Raw genomic sequence first — 18,606 nt, 5'->3', positions numbered from 1 at the left:
GGTGCTGGATTTAGGGCAAAACCCATCTTGCATAGCAAGGAACTTTCTTGTTGTGTGGCTTCTATCTTCTCCTTTGGCCAGCTTATTATCCCAGCAGGATATCTAATGACTGGCAGGGTGTAGGTGTTGATTGCCCAGATCTTGTTCTTCCATTCAGCTGACTCTTCAGGAATTCCCTTATTTGGTGGTTGCAGCTTTCCTAGCGGGCTCTTCATGGTTCCCATTGTCTGTAATGTTGCCTTCTGGTAGTGCAATCCCCTCAGTTTTGACTACCTTCTCTCTCTTTGTAACCATTCAACTACACTTCTCCAGTCTGAATGACATTTTGATGTCATTGCTGTAGATCCTAGGGGTTTGGTTCAGTGAATTGATATCGTGTTCACTTCTGGCATATAGCTTGATGTCATCCATGTAAAGGAGGTGGCTGATGTTTGCTCCATTTCGTAGTTTATAACCGTAGTTGGTCTTCAGGGGATTCAGGGCTATGCAGAACAGCAGTGGGAACAGAGCATCTCCTTGGTAAATCCCACACTTGATGGTGACTTGTGCAATTGGCTGGAAGTTGGCCTCTGGTGTTGTTCTCCACATTCCCCTTGAGTTCTTGATAAAGACTCTCAGGGTCCTGTTGATCTTGTACAGTGCTAGGAGCCATGTATGAGGCATCGAGTCATAGACTTTTGTTGTGATCAATATAGGCGGTGCTCAGGTTGGTCAGTCTTGTCTTACAGTCTCGAGTGACTGCTCTATCTACCAGTAGTTGGTGTTTTGCTCCTCCGGTGTTACTGCAAATTCCTTTCTGGGCCCCGCTCCTGTATTGATCCAGGTGCCTGCTCATCGTAGCTGCTATGATGCCTGAGAGGAGTTTCCGTCTTGTGCTGATGCACGTTATTGGCCGTTAGTTGGATGGGACTGGTCCCTTTTGGGGATCCTTTGGGATCAGGACCATCTTGCCTTCAGTCAGCAATTCCAGGTGTGTCTTAGGCATTAGCAGCTAGTCATTTTGTGCTGAAAGGCAATAATGGATTGCAGTCAATTTCTTTAGCCAGTAAGTGTGAAACATCTCAGGGCCTGGTGCTGTCCAATTCTTCATAAGTGAGACCTTGATGTTTGCCACTTTCATGGTTACAGGAGCCTGTTCAGGGAGGTTGCTGTGGACTTGTCTTAGATCCACTACCCACTGAGCATTGGTGTTGTGTGTTGCATCCTTCTCCCATATGCTCTTTCATATGGGTGACGGTATTGCTCCATTTCCAGCCTTGGTGGGGGTACTGTTTTCATATTTTTCCCTGGCCACCTTGGATGGTTCAGTGGAGAACATCTAGTTTGTGTTTGACCTTCTTTCCTGTGCATCTTGGCTGATTTGATGAAGGCCCAGGTGGGCTAACCACATGATTTAAGGGCTTTCTTTACATGTGTGTGTTCCTTGCTACAACGAGGTGAGAGGTGAGACATCTTCAAGAAACAAAAAAAGGTCCAGTCACCTTTTTTCAAGCTCCAGAGGTCCCTCTATGGTGATTAGGCAGCTGAAGCCATCCCATCACCAGGGAACCACACAACTAGCCCAGTCCAGTTAAGAAGGTACATTTTTATGCAAAAAGGAAACTAGACGCACAATTCCAAAGGCCTACAAAACATAACAAAACAACAAAAAAAAAAAAAACACATTATGTCAGGTGAATAAATTTGAAGATAATGGAAACAGAAAGTGTCAGCACGCAAACAGGAAAGACAAAGGATATGGAAAAAGGACTTTTTGCTTGTCCCTGATGACTAAATCTTGGCGGGAGTCACTGATAGCAGTCCTGCTATCCGTATCACTATAGTATGGTCTGTGGGCCCTTACCCATGCCAAAGTCACTTTGAAACAACTAATGCTGCAGCCAGACCTGCTTGGACAGCAGTCTAAAAGTGTGAGCAAGCTACTGGGAAGAAGAAACATCTTAAGGTTTGGTGGTTGCCGGGAGACTGCACTGTGACAAGTGTTAAGTTTGGTGGAGATTATGGTGTGAGGGTTGCGTTGTCGGGAGTTGGACTCGATCCCTTCATTCCATGAAAGGAACCCTTAATGCTTAAGCATACGTACCAAGACTTTGGACAAATTTATGCTCCCAACTTTGTGGAAACTGTTTGGGAATGGCTCCTTCCTGTTCCAACATGACTGTGCATCAGGTGCACAAAGCAAGGTCCAAAAAGACATGGATGAGTGAGTTTAGTGTGAAAGAACTTGACTGGCCTGTACAGAGTCCTGACTTTAACCTAAAAGAACACCTTTGAGATGAATTAGAGCAGAAACTGTGAGCCAGGCCTTCTCGTCCAACATCAGTGTCTGACCTCACAAATGTGCTTCTGGAAGAACGTCAAAACTTCCCATAATAAACATACTCCTAAACCTTGTGGAATGCCTTCCCAGAAGAAATTGAAGATGTTATAGCTGCAAAAGGTGGGACGACATCATATTAAACCCTATGGACTAAGAGGGGGTTGTGCTAATGGTAATGAAGTGTAATGGTATGTTTAACAACTCAATGAATGGCAAAAAGTATTGATTTATTCTGATTCTGAATAGTAAGTATAATATAGCACTAATTTTGAAGGGTGAGAGGGTGTGGTGAAAAATTTACTGAGATGTGGCCACAGGATAGTATAAAATGGTATAAGAAAGCTGTACATATTTTAACGCAAATCCTATTACCGTATTTTTCGGGCTATAAGGCACACTTACTCTACTGACGATATTAGACAGGAACAAGCTGTGAGTGCAGTGCAGCAGGTGTGGAAAGCAGGTAAAAGCCGCCGGAGATAAATTCAAGAAGAAGTGGAAGCATTGTTCCAAAAATAGAAACCGTACGCAGTAAATCGCGAGAAACGATGATGGATTTATTCTACATGTTCCGGCCTATTTCCATCTATGCTGGCCCGGATATTTGTGCGTAATCTGGCGATCAGCGGCCGGTGCTGTTGCCAACTTTTGTGTAACAAACTCGCCGTCGACTGTCCTCAAAAGTTGCTAAAGGACGAATCGAGGTCCGGGGTTGTGTGTGCTGTTCTCCTCGGTGCCAGAGGTCCGGGCGATACCACAGCGTACGATGGGACGCAGTACAAGCGCTGTATGTACGCAAACACAGTGACAGCGGAGTTTTCAGGTTTCCGGTGTTGAGTCAAAAAGGGATTTCCTTTTTTTTTTTTTTTTAATGTTTTTCTTGCTTATATCCGTAAATATACTGGTGCACAGATTTATGAAGGGCTTATATATAAAATGAAAAAAATGACTTGTTCTTACCTCATTAATAAAGAATATATTGCAGAGCGTCTGTTAAGATGTTGAAGAAGATGGCGAGAGATTGCCAGCAAAAGTTACCCTTTTATTAACAATTAAATGGTTGCTGTGTGCTGCAACCAGAACAAAACAGTAACAACGAGACTGACTCGGATAATGATGAGAGGGAACCCGGCATGCTTGATGCCGAAATTGCCCAACTGTTAAACTCAGACACTGAAGATGAGGAATTTGAAGGATTTGTGGAAGATGAATGATTTAAAATGTGAGGGTATTTTCTGTATTTGTTACAACTGAACAATATTCTGAGTTATTTTGAATGAGTTGAATAAAGTTCGACATACCTGACGCTTTTGCTTCCCTCAACATATGTTTTATCATGCGCCTTATAACCCGGTGCGCCTTATGTGTGAAAATAGACCCGTTCATTGATAGTGTGCCTTATAATGCGGTGCGCCGTTAGGTCCGAAAATACGGTAGATTAATACTCTTTAGGAGCAGATACTTGGACTCTTTATGGAGAACTGGTCCAGACTTCCTGTATAGGGGTAACAATTTCAATAATAATGTATACTTGAGATAAATGCCTAACCAAGTATATGAGCCAAATCCATATCTGGATAGCACACCAGTGTGTCACAGTACAAAATCTGGTATATGTACTGCCATTATGTTATCCACTGGCATTGTTGTTAAACTGGAACTTGAACTGAAATATCAAGGATTTGTGCATTTGTCATGAGTCAAATCTATTATTGGGTTATTTTACACATACAACATGTGTGGATTTTAGAAAAATGAAAAAGAAACAACCATAGAAAAAAATGACTGCCTTCTTTTTTTCAGAAAAGGGACTTCTTTTGTTTTGCTCAGGTGGATTTCTTTGCTGTGGAGCTGTTGGATGGCAGCCTGTACCTCCTGCTGGATATGGGCTCAGGGACTATCAAGGTTAAGGCCACTCAGACAAAGGTGAATGATGGGGCCTGGTATCATGTGGACATCCAGAGAGATGGACGCTCAGGTCAGTGAAGTTCAATATGTGGGTTATACAGATTTAATAGCATATAAATAGATTTTAAAGTATTGTAAAATTCAAATATCAAAAACTTCTGTACCAAAACCTTCATTCTGTAATAATCACAATGCACAATAATTTAGTACTTCAGTAGTATGGGTGAATTTTATAATGAAGTGACTGAGGTAGAAAAGGCAACCAAATTAATTTAATATTACCAACTCTGTCAAGGAGGCTATGTTTTTGGTAGCATTTGCGTGCTAGCATGTGTGCAATTCTGTCTGTAAACACGATAGCTCAGTTTTGAAGTTTTACGCACCTTGAGGCGACTGTTTGTTGTGATTTGGCGCTATATAAATGAAATGAAATTGAATTTGATTATAGTGAACAAATTCTAATCAAACTTTTTATGTTTGATTAGAGTTTAGGGGTGTAGAGCGGGGTCATGTTAACAGTCCATTAAAATTTGGCTTAAATCCACCAAGGTCTTCAAGGTCAACTTCATGATTTATTGGCCGACAATTGACAAAATATGTTATAGCTTAGAAACTACGATTCTTACAAGTGTGGTATGTATTGTCAACATATAGAAAATACAGTATAAAGATTTAAAATATCATATCACATGTGACCTCTGACATTTCCTGAAAGGTCAGTAGATTGATCTGAAGGTCAAAGCAATAACAATGCTATATAGAACTATTTAAAGCTATGTTTTTTTACTGCCATTGTTTGTACTGACAACATACAGGAATACAGGGAATGATATATGGGTATTCTAAATATCATGTTACTTTGGACCTCTGACCTTTTTTTCAAGGTCAAATAAAGTCAGACTTTTGGTAGCACAAATTTTCATAAATGTCTTTTTTCTCTAAAACTATGCTTAAAATTCTACTGTCTTTGTATTGGCAATGTTTAGAAAATGACACTTGTATATGGCGATTGTAAATATCATATTATATTTTGCATCAAAATATTGTGACACATTTGACCTCTGATCTCACTTTCACATTTCACATCTGCCTTTCTTTCAAGTTGACCTTAAAATGCATTATATCTTTAAAAACATATTGACAAGAGGGAAAAATATTAGCTGTCTAATTAGTTATAAATATAGAGTAGTATAATATTATGCAATTGGCTCAAGTTATTCATGTCCAAATATTTACAAATGACAAAAATTTTACAAAGTAAACATCTGTCATGCTACCTTTATCTGAGTTTTACTGCACTACAAACTTTTAAAGTATGTTTAAAAATGAATACATACAAAATACAATACTGTTCCTTTAAAAGTAAATACTGCCAAGAGAGTGAGCTGCCAAGGTTGGTGGTTCGATTCCTGGCTGCTCCAGTCTGCATGACAAAGTATCCTTGGGCAAGATATTGAATCCCGAGTTGCTCCCAATGCGAATGTTATATAGTGCTCGTGAATGCAAACATGCTGTATAAAGTGCTCAATTAGAGTAGAAAAGTGCTATATACAGTAAAAACTAGTCCATTTACCAAATAACAGATGTGCCAGATTAGACTGCAGGGTGATGATGTATAAAATCAATAAATATTGGCAGCAAAACTCATAAGCTCGAAAAGTAAGACCACTATGATTAAATTTAAAAATGCAAAAAACAAAAAGTCTCTTATTGAATATTTTCCATCAGAGAATCAGGGCTTAAAATGGTAATCCCAGGGTTCTGACCTAAATTCTTGACACTAACTAGTAGATGGCACGGAGCAGCTCATTAATCCTCTAGCAGTATGGAGGAGTGGACAATTCTTTTAGCTGAAAAATGGATGAACCCCTGATAACAGCTCAGAACACTCAAGCACTTCTGCAATCTAAGGCAAAATTTGTCTTGATTGAAGTGCAATAATTCAGGTAAGGGAATCCCAAAACAATTATTTTCTTCATCTGGGTGCAACATTTTCAGTGGGAGAAAGTTTCATTGTCAGAATCATCTTTCTGGGATAAAGAAAAAGCTGTTACTGTGATCCCTCTGTGAATTTTCCACCTTACCATAGTGAAGGGGTTTGTATGTCCCAGGGATTCCAGGGGTTTTGTGTCAGGGGGCTTTTGCCCCCAGGTAGGGTCTCCTAAGACAAACTGGTACTGGGTGAGGGGCCAGACGAAGACTGATTCAGATGCAATTCAATTCAATTTTATTTATATAGCGCCAAATCACAACAGGAGTCACCTCAAGGCATTTTATACTGTAAGGCAAATAATACAATACAATAATACAAAGAAAACACCGACAACCAGATGATCCCCTTTGAGCAAGCAGTTGGTGACAGTGGGAAGGAAAAAACTCCCTTTTAACATGAAGATGCTAAGACACCACTGTGTGGCGGGCAGAAATAGGATCCCAATGCAAGACTTGATAAGCAGGATTGAACTCATAACAGCTTTTATTGCAGGAGTTTTCCAAAAAGAAACAAACACAAAAAATGGCTGGGCAGGGCATCAGCCAGAATTAACTAAAGCTCTCTGCAAGTAATCCACACAACTAGAGGGAGAACATGACAAAGAACAGGAGGAGGACACAGACAATAAATATACAAGAGGTAATGAGGAAAATGGAAACAGCCAGGGAAAACAGGTGAGCTGAAACACACTAACAAGACAAGGGGAAGCAAAAGTGAATACAAAGTACACAATGCAAAGGGCTGCCAAAGTAAAACAGGAAGTGACCATTAACAGACCTACACATGTAAAACTTAACAATGACAAGACTGAGGGAACAAGAAGGGGAAAAAACTAATTCAAAACATTCAAAGTGGGAGAACCCCCCCCAAATATCCAGAAAACTCAGCAATCTTAGGCCCAAGACCCAGGCGCCATGACAGAAGATACCTCTGGGAGAACCAAGCCCAAGGAGGGGCTCCATTCTGCTGTGGAGGAGAGCCAGAGATTAATACTCTGTGCATCATGGGAAGCCCCCAGCAACCTAGGCCTATTGCAGCATAATTAAAGGTTCAGGGTCACCTGATCCAGCCCTAACAATAAGCTTTATTAAAGACGAAAGTGTTAAGCCTAATCTTAGAAATAGAGAGGGTGTTTATCTCCCAAATTTAAACTGAGAGCTTGTTCCAGAAAAGAGTAACCTGAAAACTGAAGGTTCTGCTTCCCATTCTACTTTTAAGTATCCACAAGTAAGCCAGCAGTCTGAGAGCAAAGTGCTCTATTGGGGTGATATTTGATACTACTCTTTAAGATAAGGTGGTATATACAAGAAGAAGAATTTTAAACCCAATTCTGGAGGCCAAGGTAATGCAATGCAGAGTAATTATCTGGTTAGATACTGTTTTTAAGATTTATAGGTCTGAGTACAATAATAATTTTATCTGAATTTAGATGCAGTAAATTAGAGGGCATCCTGCAGTTTAACTAATTGGTGTGTATTATCTGGCTTCATGGATAGATAAAGCTGGGTATCATCTGCATAGCAATGAAAATGTATGCTATGCCTTCTAATAATGCTGCCTAAGGGAATCATGTATAATGTAAATAGAATTGTTCTACCATGGAAACCTGTGGAACTCCATAATTAATCCTCAGTAGTTTGTTGGCCATTGTTGACTACTTTTGATTTTACCTTTATATTTCTCCTTTAAAACTTGCCTTGTTTGGTATCATTTTTTTCAGCACAATCACTCCTGTGGTTGTACAGCTATTTATTTTTTTCATTTTGACATATAGCATTCACACATTTTTTACTGTGAAAAAAACAAACATGGTTTTTTATAACTTCAAATACCATGTTCGTGGTATATAACTGTTTACATTAAAATGCAGGCAATGCCTCAGGCATTTTCTGTCTAACTACAAAACAGTCAGATGTCACAATAAGATACCACACAAATTATTTGTGCCATTCCAAAGGGGCACATCACAGGCCTGATATTGCTGTCGTCACTCAACAACTTTATATTTTTTTTTTCTCAACTCAAGTTCAAGTTGAAATGGCAACTCATTGAGGTAGTGTCCTGCTGCTATGTCATCCTAAATTGATGATGTCATTTGGACATGTCAGAACGTCTGTTAACTCTAGAAGGTTAACTGTAGTATGTGGAAAAAAAGACTCCCCATTTTCACATTGGAGTCTGCTAGATAGATATGATTCAAACCACTGCAGTGCAGCACCTTTAATACCCATGTCATACTCTAAAATCTGTAATAAAATATTATGATCAACAGTATCAAATGCTGCACTGAAGTCTAGCAGGATAAGCACATACCTGTGGCTGCAAGGTGATTGGTGTCTGTCATGGTGGTAATCCCCGAACCAAATGGTGGACATTGGAGGTGATGGGAGCCATGAAGCTGAAGAAGGAGTCCTGTTTGGCTTGATTAGCCTGTGGGACTTGAGAGGCAGCTGATGGGTACCAACACTGAGGTCACTGAATTACTTAATCAGCTTCTTGGTGGCACGGCCCCTGTGGAGGATGACATTTGCCCTGAGTTCCTGAAGGCTTTGGACATTGTAGGGCCATCTTGGTTGACAAGCCTATGCAGCACTGCCTGGAGATCTGGGACAGTGACTCTGGATTGGCAGATGATTGTTATTGCAGCAATAGCTTGGTCCACATTGCTGGCAACAATTTGGACTAGTTTGCAGCAGGTGCTGGACTCTGCCAGGGCTGTCCTTTGTCACCAATTTGGTTCACAATTTTTATCGACAAACTTCTCAGGCATAGTCAAGTGGCAGAAGTTTTCCACCTTGGTGGCCTCAGAATCTCATATCAACTTTTTTGTGGATGATGTGGTCCTGTTGGCTTCATTAGGTGGTAGCCTCCAGCTTGCACTGGATCGGTTCACAGCGGAGTGTAAAGTGTCGGGTATCATAATTAGGGCCTCTAAGTCTGAGGCCATTGTACTTAGCCAGAAAAGGATGGTGTGCCCACTCTGGGTCAGGGACGAGTTGTTGCCCCAAGTGGAAGAGTTTAAGAATCTTAGAGTCTTGTTCATGAGAGAGGGAAGAGGGGAGCGGGAGACTGAGAGACAGATTGGGGCCTCAGCTGCAGTGATGCGGATGCTGTATTGGTCCATCATGGTGAAGAGAGAGCTGAGTGTAAAAGTGGAGCTACCTAAACCCCTACCCTCACCTATGGTCACAAGTTTTGGGTAGTGACCAAAAGAATGAGATCATGGATACAAGCGGTGGCGAAAAGTGCAGTCATTCGAGAGGGGCTCAAAGTAGAACCAGTACTCCTCCATATCAAAAGGAGCCAGTTGATGTGGTTCAGGCATCTGATTAAGATGCCTCCTGGGTGCTTCCTGGGTGAGGTGTTCCAGGCATGTCATACTGGAAGGAGGCCCCAGTGTAGACCCAGGAGATGTTGGAAAGCTTATATCTCTCTAACAGACTGGTGACCTGTCTAGGCTGTACCCTGCCTCTCCCCCTATGACAACTGGGAAAGTTTCCAGCCCCACCATGACCCTGAATTGGATAAGGGGAAAGAAAATTAATGGATGGATGTACCTGTATAAATGGTGTAGCTGCACTGAGTCAGTACACAATTTTGTGTTTCAAAATGGTATTACATGACAGTAGAGCTAGGCCCATGTTCAACTTCAGTTGACACTGATGAAGAGATGTCAAGTGAAGACATAGATAGAGACATTTTTGGACATAAAATATTATTGGTTATTTATTTTCACTTTTTTGATAGTTTTAAACATTTCAAACTAAACTAAACCTTTTTTTTAAACACAGGAATTAGAAAGTACCTTTTTTACCTGCAAGTATCCAAATGCCTTGGCTTGTGACTTAGCAAAAAAATAAATAAATAAAAAAGAACACAACAGAACAGAAAATCACCTTTCTATCAGGTAATGCTGTTTGGATCCATGACTCTGATCTCTGTTCCCTCTGTCCCATCCTCAGGCACCATCTCTGTAAACAGCAGAAGGACCCCGTTTACAGCTAGTGGTGAGAGTGAAATTTTGGACCTGGAGGGTGACATGTATTTGGGGGGGCTTCCAACTGACCGCACCAACCTCATCCTGCCCACTGAGCTCTGGACAGCAATGCTCAATTATGGCTATGTGGGCTGTATTCGTGACCTTTTCATTGATGGTCGAAGCAAGGACATCCGTCAGATTGCTGAGGCACAAAATGGGGCTGGTATTAAACCATCATGCAATAAACAACCAGGCAAGCAGTGTGAGAGCTACCCATGCAAGAACCGAGGAGTCTGCAAAGAAGGCTGGAATCGATTCATCTGTGACTGCACTGGCACTGGCTACTGGTCACGCACCTGTGAGAGAGGTAAGTGTGATTGTTTGGATGTCATAATAGTTCATCCTCATTCCAAAAACCTTACATACTGATACCATCTCTAATATTGAAGAACTAGTGCCTGAAGAGATCGACAGGTGAAGCAGCATGGGAACAGCAGTCTGTGTGACAACTTTATAGGAAATCCCGATTATAACATTTGCAGGCTGAACATGGTAGAGTCAAACTGTGTCCCATTTGAGGAATCAATTACCTTGATGGATATGTGTTACTAATTCAACATTAAGCATAAGCAGGACTGAGTGCAGCTGAGTTTGAGTTGAGACTTTCCAGCTTTGATTTGACTAATATACTGATATACCACCAACAAAAAGTTCTGTCAAGTCTACAAGCAACGAGGACAGATAAATGTCTTAATATCAAAACATTATAACAGCTAAACTAAATGTAGCCCAAAGAGCTGAATTTAGCAGCAATGTGCTTTGCTTAAAACATTCAAATGCTTATTGAATACTAAAAGGAGTCTTGAATCTCCATATTGGGGTATGCATAATCATTTAAATTGTACTATTTATCATTTGATAAATAATATATAGCTTCACATATATTAAATATGTTCAACTAATTTGGGGCATTTCCTTTCATCTCTTGACTGGCTTCGACGAGGTACAGCTATTTACTCAATACTTATGACACCAATGACAATTGATAAAAATGTAGATAGATTTGGGGCAACTTGACAATTTCCACTGGCTTTTTTCCAGTGAGAGAATATTCTACTATTCTACTGTTCTGGCAAGTTCATTCTGATCATGGTATCCAGACAAGACTGATTTCCACATCCCAAGCCAAATTGCTTCAACTGCTTTTTGGCACATCAGTTAACAGCATTCTGATTATATCTCCAGGTACAGTAGATTTATTTGGTTCTTTTATTCAGTGAGCCACTGAAAAATAATTTGACCAAGTCTCATTTTTCCTTTTGAAAATTTGCAGGGCATCAGTGGGTCAGTCTGATGTGGGGTGTTTAAGCTACCATGAATTATTTTGCATATAATGATTGCTGTGAAATTTTTGCTTCACATATATTAAATCCATTTCTAGATATTTCTTTCTTTTCCTTTTTTAAAAGCCCATGCAACCACTTTTTTTTTTTTGCTCTTTTTTCACACATGGAAATCGGAGGCAATGTTTGACCATAAATATCTCAAAACTTTTAAAGGTAAAAGCATGGAATTTTCACTGTTCTTTTCTTACCATACAATTGAATCAGAATCTCCAGTTTAGGACCGATACACCAAAAAATGCAACATGTCCTCCAATTCAAGTGTAAATATTCATTGTTTCTGCAGGCCCTGAAACCATAGGCCTGGGAGCTTGAGCGTCCTGCACAGTTTCTTATCTATTCCCAGGACTGTGCTCTTCTGAGCAGAGATCTTGGATGTCGTTCCTGGAATCTGTTGGAGCCATTCTCCCAGTTTGGGGGTCACTGCCCTGAGTGTTCTGATTACCATGGGGACCACTGTTACCTTTACCTTCCACATCATCTCTAGCTCTTCTATGAGCCCTTGGTATTTATCGAGCTTCTTGTGTTCCTTCCTTCTCGATGTTGGCATCACTTGGTATTGCAACCATCTGTCTATCACTACAGCTTTCTTCCTCTGCTTGTTCACCACTACTATGTCCGGTTAGTTAGCCATCACAAGTTTGTCTGTCAGGATCTTAGCTTGGTAATTCTGAACCACCCTTGGGGGAATATGTCATTTTGACCTTGGGACTTCCAGGTCATACTCAGCACAGATGTTCCTGTATGCTATGCCAGCCACTTGGTTATGACGTTCCATGTATGCCCTTCCTGCTAGGCTCTTGCACCCTCCTGTTGTGTGCTGGATTGTCATTGCTGGATTGGGCATCTCTGCACAGCCTGAACCCGGGGGCTTGCCTTGTGTGGTAGACCCCAGCCTCTATCAATCTTGTGCTCAGAGCTTGCTCCTGTGCTGCCATGATTAATACCTCTGTGCTGTCTTCCAGTCCAGCTTTGTCCAGCCATTGGTAGAATTTTTTCAATATCAGCATTTTTTTCTATTTGGTGGTGGTGCATACTTTTTAGAGGCCTGTCCTTTGATGATAATTCCTGTTCTTTCTCCTCTTCTTTCTCTGGATTCTGTTGCTTAGGTACTCACTAAGCACATGATCCTTTGTGGCCATATTCCTTATGTATTCATGGATCTTTGTTGTTTCATCTAGGATACTGTTCCGACACTCACTAGTCCTCGGCCTCCTTCCTTCCACTTAACCTACAGTCTCAGTGTGCTGGATTTAGGGTGAAACTCTCCATGCATGGTAAGGAGGTTTCTTGTCTTGATGTCAGTGGCTTCTGTTTCCTCAATCGGCCAGCTTATTATCCCAGCAGGGTATGTGATCGCTGGTAAGGCATAGCTGTTGATTGCCCGGATCTTGTTGTTCCCATTCAGCTGACTCTTCAGGAATTCCCTTATTTGGTGGTTGCAGCTTTTCTAGCGGGCTCTTCATGGTTCCCATTTGCCTGTGGGATTTCAAGGTACTTGTAGCTGTCTTCAATGTCTGCAATCTTGCCATCTGGTAATGCAATCTCCTTCAGTTCTGACTACCTTCCCTCTTTTTGTTACCATTCAACTACACTTCTCCAGTCTGAATGACATTTTGATGTCATTGCTGTAGATCCTAGAGGTGTGGCTCAGTGAATTGATATCATGTTCACTACTGGCATACAGCTTGATGTCATCCATGTACAAGAGGTGGCTGATGTTTGCTCCATTTCGTAGTTTATATTCGTAGCCAGTCTTCTTGATGATCTGGCTGAGGGGATTCAGGCCCATGCAGAACAGCAGTGGTGACAGAGCATCTCCTTGGTAAATCCCACACTTGATGGTGACTTGTGCAACTGGCTTGAAGTTGGCCTCTAGTGTTCTCCACATTCCCCTTGAGTTCTTGATAAAGGACTATGGAAATGACATTCCAGTGTTGCTGCTGTAGATCCTAGTGGTGTTGATCAGTGAATTGATGTCTCATTCACTCCTAGCATACAGCTTGATATCATCCATGTAGAGGAGGTGGCAGATGTTTGCTCCTTTCCTTTAATGATGTGGCTGAGAGGGTTCAGGCCAATGCAGAACAGCATCTCCTTAGTAAATCTCGCACTTGATGGTGTGCAATTGGCTTGAAGTTGACCTCTAGTGTTCTCCACATTCCCCTTGAGTTCTTGATAAAGGACTATGGAAATGACATTCCAGTGTTGCTGCTGTAGATCCTAGTGGTGTTGATCAGTGAATTGATGTCTCATTCACTCCTAGCATACAGCTTGATATCATCCATGTAGAGGAGGTGGCAGATGTTTGCTCCTTTCCTTTAATGATGTGGCTGAGAGGGTTCAGGCCGATGCAGAACAGCATCTCCTTAGTAAATCTCGCACTTGATGGTGTGCAATTGGCTTAAAGTTGGCCTCTAGTGTTGGTTTCCACATCCCCATTGAGTTCCTGGTGAAGGCTCTTAGGGTTCTGTTGATTTTATACAGTCATAGGCATTCCAGGATCCATGTGAGATTTTGAGTCATAGGCTTTCTTGTAATCAATCCAGGCGGTGCACAGGTTGGTCAGTCTGGTCTTATAAGCAAGCTTCTCAAGGATCACTATTGCCTTGGTATACATCAGCTGGTTGGTTTCAGTGATGGTCACAGTAGGGATTGCTCTTCTTTTAGTAGCCTTTCAGAGGGTACTTCACATAGTCATGGTAATTGGCCATGGAGGGTCCAGGTTTGCAGCTTAGCCATGATCTTCTCTTTTCAGGTCAGCTGCTCTGACATTCAACATTCAACTCTGACATTCCCAAGTTCTTGGGACTTGGTACTCAGTCTTAGAAAGTGGAGATGATATCTCCCCCATGACCTGACCTGATGTCCTGGCTCCCCCTTGCCATAGCTTTTGTGTTATACCTCATCAATCTCCAGTTGTGATAGCAGTTGCTTCTTGCAGATTTTGGAACACTGAGCTACTAGTATTTTCGATGTTAGTCTAGATGTTGGGTGTCAAAAAATCCTTTGGTCACACATCATCTTGATGTAACCCCTTTCATTGGGGTTACATGTGTAGTAGCATTCCAACAGTGGGGTATTCTCATCCTGTGTCCACTTATGCCATATCCCTGTGCCAGTAGCCCACTTGTCATCAGTATGTTCTGGTTTCCCAACACCTAACCACCACCTGGTGGTGAGTTGGATCAGGTGGCAGGGGAGGATGCTGGACAGACTTGGCACACCTCAGAGTATTGTGATGGTATGCTGGGAATGCCTGACAAGGGCCCTGGCTCGGGAGATCTTCAACTCCCACCTCCAGCAGAACTTCAACAGCATTCTGAGGCTGGGGATATGGAGTCTGAATGGCTCATGTTCTGCACCTCCATTGTTTAGGCCACCGCACAGACGTGCAGCTGCAAGGTGGTAGGTGCCTGTTGTGGTAATCCCTGAACCACATGGTGGATACCGGAAGTGAAGGGTGCCATAAAGCTGAGGAGTCCTATTAGGCTTGGTTAGCTTGTGGGACTTAAGAGACAGCTTGAGAGACAGTCCTACAATGTCCACCTTGTATGGCTGCTTTGGTCGATGTGCCTCTGCAACATGGTGCCTCAGGTTTGGCACACTACCGTGGTGTTCCCATTTTTAACAAGGGTGGGCTCTAGCTATAGGAGGATCACATTCCTCAGCCTCCTCAGGAAGATCTATGCCAGGGTGCTGGAAAGGAGAGTTTGTCCAATAGTTGAACCTCAGATCCAGGAGGAGCAGTGCGGGTATTGTCCTGGTTGCAGAATGCTGGTCCAGCTCTTTGTCCTCTCAAGGATATTCAAGTGTTTTTGGGAGTTTGCCCATCCAGTCCACATGTGTTTTGTTGATGTGGAAAAGGCATTTGTCCATGTCTCTCAGGGTAGTGTTGAGCATAAACGCAAAGCTGTCAATTTATGGGTTGATCTACGTCCCTAACGTCACCTATGGTCACAAGCTTTGGGTAGTGGCCAAAAGAACAAGATCGTGGATACAAGTTGAACAAATTAGCTTTCTCTGAAGGGTGGTTGGCCTTTCCTTTAGAAACAGGGTGAAGAGTGCAGTCATTCAAGAGGGGCTCAGAGTAGAGCCACTCCTCCACACCGAAAGGAGCCCATTTAGGTGGTCCAGGTATCTGACTAGAATGCCTCCTGGGTGAGGTGTTCCGGGCGTATCCTATTGGGAGGAGGATCTGGTGCAGACCCAGAACACGCTGGAGAGATTATATCTCTCGGCTGGCATGGGAATGCTTTGATGTTCCCCTGATAAGCTGGAGAAGGTGCCTGGGGAAAGGGAGGTATGGCTTTCTCTGCTTAGGCTGCTACCTGTTACCGTGACCTGGCTCCAGATAAGCAGAAGGAAATGGATGGATGGATGGATGGATGGATGGATGGATGGATGGATGGATGGATGAGGAATAGCCTTTCAGAACAAAGTTGGCTTCAGGGGAGGGAAATTAAGTTATAACAGCTTGTTTCATATAGTTCAGCTCAATTCATATTAATAATATGTGCAACTGTAGTCACAGGAACATCAAGTTACTTCGAGATGGTATCATAGCCTTTACCTTGAACGTGCTTGTCAATAATTGTCTTTCTCCATATCTTGAGACAGTTTTCTCTTTAACTTTCTGTGGTCCATGTTCAATGTGGTACACACCATGATACCAAAGAGCACAGAATCAGAATCAGAATCAGAATCAGAAGGTTTTTATTGCCATATGGGTGAACAGGTTCACAGCATTAGGAAATTGCTGCGGTACTTCGTGCTTACAGAAAAAAAAACAAATAAGTATAAAAACTATAAGACAATATACAAGTATACAAATTGCAAATATACAGAGATATTAGAGCTATAACTATAGCACAATATTACAAAATTACAAAATATACAGTGCAGAGACTAATTAAAAGATAGAAGAATGTAGACTATATTCCACTAATATGTACATCAGTGCAATCAGGCAGGTGCATAGACATAGGGTCATCAGCGTTTGTGGAGGGTGGTGGTAACAGTCTTAGGGTTATTGTTCATGAGTCCAACAGCAGAGGGGAAGAAACTGTTCTTATGGCGGGAGGTTCTGGTCCGTATGGACCGTAGCCTCCTGCCTGAGGGGAGAGGGTCAAAAAGTCTGTGCCCAGGGTGAGAGTGGTCGGCTGTGATCCGACCTGCACGCCCCAGTGTCCTGGAGGTGTACAGGTCCTGGAGAGATGGGAGGTTACAGCCAATCACCTTCTCAGCAGAGTGCACAACGCGCTGTAGTCTCTGTTTGTCCCTAGTGGTGGCTCCAGCGTACCACACAGTGATGGAGGAGGTGAGGATGGACTCAATGATGGCAGTATAGAACTGCACCATGGTCCTTGCTGGCAAGTTGAATTTCTTCAACTGCCGCAGGAAGTACATCCTCTGCTGGGCCTTTTTGATGACAGAGGTGATGGTGGGCTCCCACTTGAGGTCCTGGGTGATGGTAGTTCCCAGGAAGCGAAAAGAGTCCACTGTGGTGATGGGGGTGTCAGTCAGGATGATGGAGGGTAGAGGGGCTGTGTGCTTCCTAAAGTCCACTATAATCTCCACTGTCTTCTGGGCGTTCAGTACCAGGTTATTGTGGCTGCACCAGGACACCAGACGTTTGACCTCCATCCTGTAGGCCGACTCGTCCCCGTCTGAGATGAGTCCGATGAGAGTCATGTCGTCTGCAAACTTAATAAGCTTGACAGACTGGTGGTCAGAGGTGCAGCAGTTGGTATACAGGGAGAAGAGCAGAGGAGAGAGGACACAGCCCTGAGGAGTGCCAGTGCTGATGGTCCGGGAGTCCGAGACATTCTTCCCCAGCCTCACCTGCTGCTTCCTGTTCATCAGGAAGTCAATGATCCACCTGCAGATGGGATCTGGCACGTTCATCTGGGACAGCTTGTCTTGGAGGAGATCAGGGATGATGGTGTTGAAGGCAGAGCTGAAGTCCACAAACAGGATCCTGGCGTAGGTTCCCTGGGAGTCCAGATGCTGTAGGATGAAGTGCAGAGTCAGGTTGATGGCGTCGTCCACAGACCTGTTGGCTCTGTAGGCAAACTGCAGGGGGTCCAGAAGGGGGGCTGTGAGGGACTTGAGGTGGGACAGCACCAGACGCTCAAATGACTTCATGACCACAGAAGTCAGTGCCACAGGTCTGTAGTCATTTAGTCCAGTGATCCTTGGCTTCTTGGGGACAGGAACAATGGTAGCGGTTTTAAAGCAGACAGGCACGTGGCAAGCCTCCAGTGAGGAGTTGAAGATGTTCGTGAACAATGGGGCAAGCTCGTTAGCACAGTGTCTCAGTGTGGCAGGTGAGACACCATCTGGACCTGGAGGACCTGTGGAGGACCAGTGACACCCTTTAAAAATACAGCCTGACTAATTACAAGTTAGAAGACACCCATAGTGCCAATTACACCTGGCACTACACCTGTAGTGCCTTAGTTTAACATGCCTATATAGTCAACTTATTTTCAGTCTTTTCTGGGGTACCATAATTTTTGTCCAGTTTTTTTTTTTTTTAATAATTCAGTTGAACCACAATTCAAAAGCAATGTCTGATTTTTGCTAGTTAATTTTCAGTAAATTCTTATTTATTATTACATTTGTCAGTTTCAAGTTATTTCAATAACCATTGTGGGTTTTTCTTATTTGAACAGAAGGGTACCAACAATTTTGTCCATGTCTGTATGTAGGCTGATTGACTGGCAACCCTGCCTTTTGCCCTATGACAGCTGGGATAAGCTCTAGCCCTCTCGCAACCCTGAACTGCATAAGCAGAAGAAAATTGATTTATTATATGATCCTATATAGAGGACTTAATAGGATGAGAGAATTTAATAGAAGACATAATACACCTCACACAAGATGCACTATGCTGACACGCCTCTGTCTCTTCTTCCTAATACAAAAGTGTAAAGTATCTGCTAGCAGTATTTGGTTTGGTCTGTTACCTATGACCAATTCAGGCATAGCACTTTGGTGT

General features: G+C 42.6%; 1 pseudogene; it reads left to right on the top strand.

Annotated features, from left to right (window-relative positions):
* Window positions 1-18,606, top strand: part of LOC115772692 (neurexin-3a-like) — a 311,850-nt pseudogene that overhangs the window by 188,899 nt on the left and 104,345 nt on the right.

Source organism: Archocentrus centrarchus, chromosome 22 (assembly GCF_007364275.1).
Source record: "Archocentrus centrarchus isolate MPI-CPG fArcCen1 chromosome 22, fArcCen1, whole genome shotgun sequence".
Lineage (NCBI taxonomy): Eukaryota > Metazoa > Chordata > Actinopteri > Cichliformes > Cichlidae > Archocentrus > Archocentrus centrarchus.
This window is presented reverse-complemented; position numbering and strand designations above follow the sequence as displayed.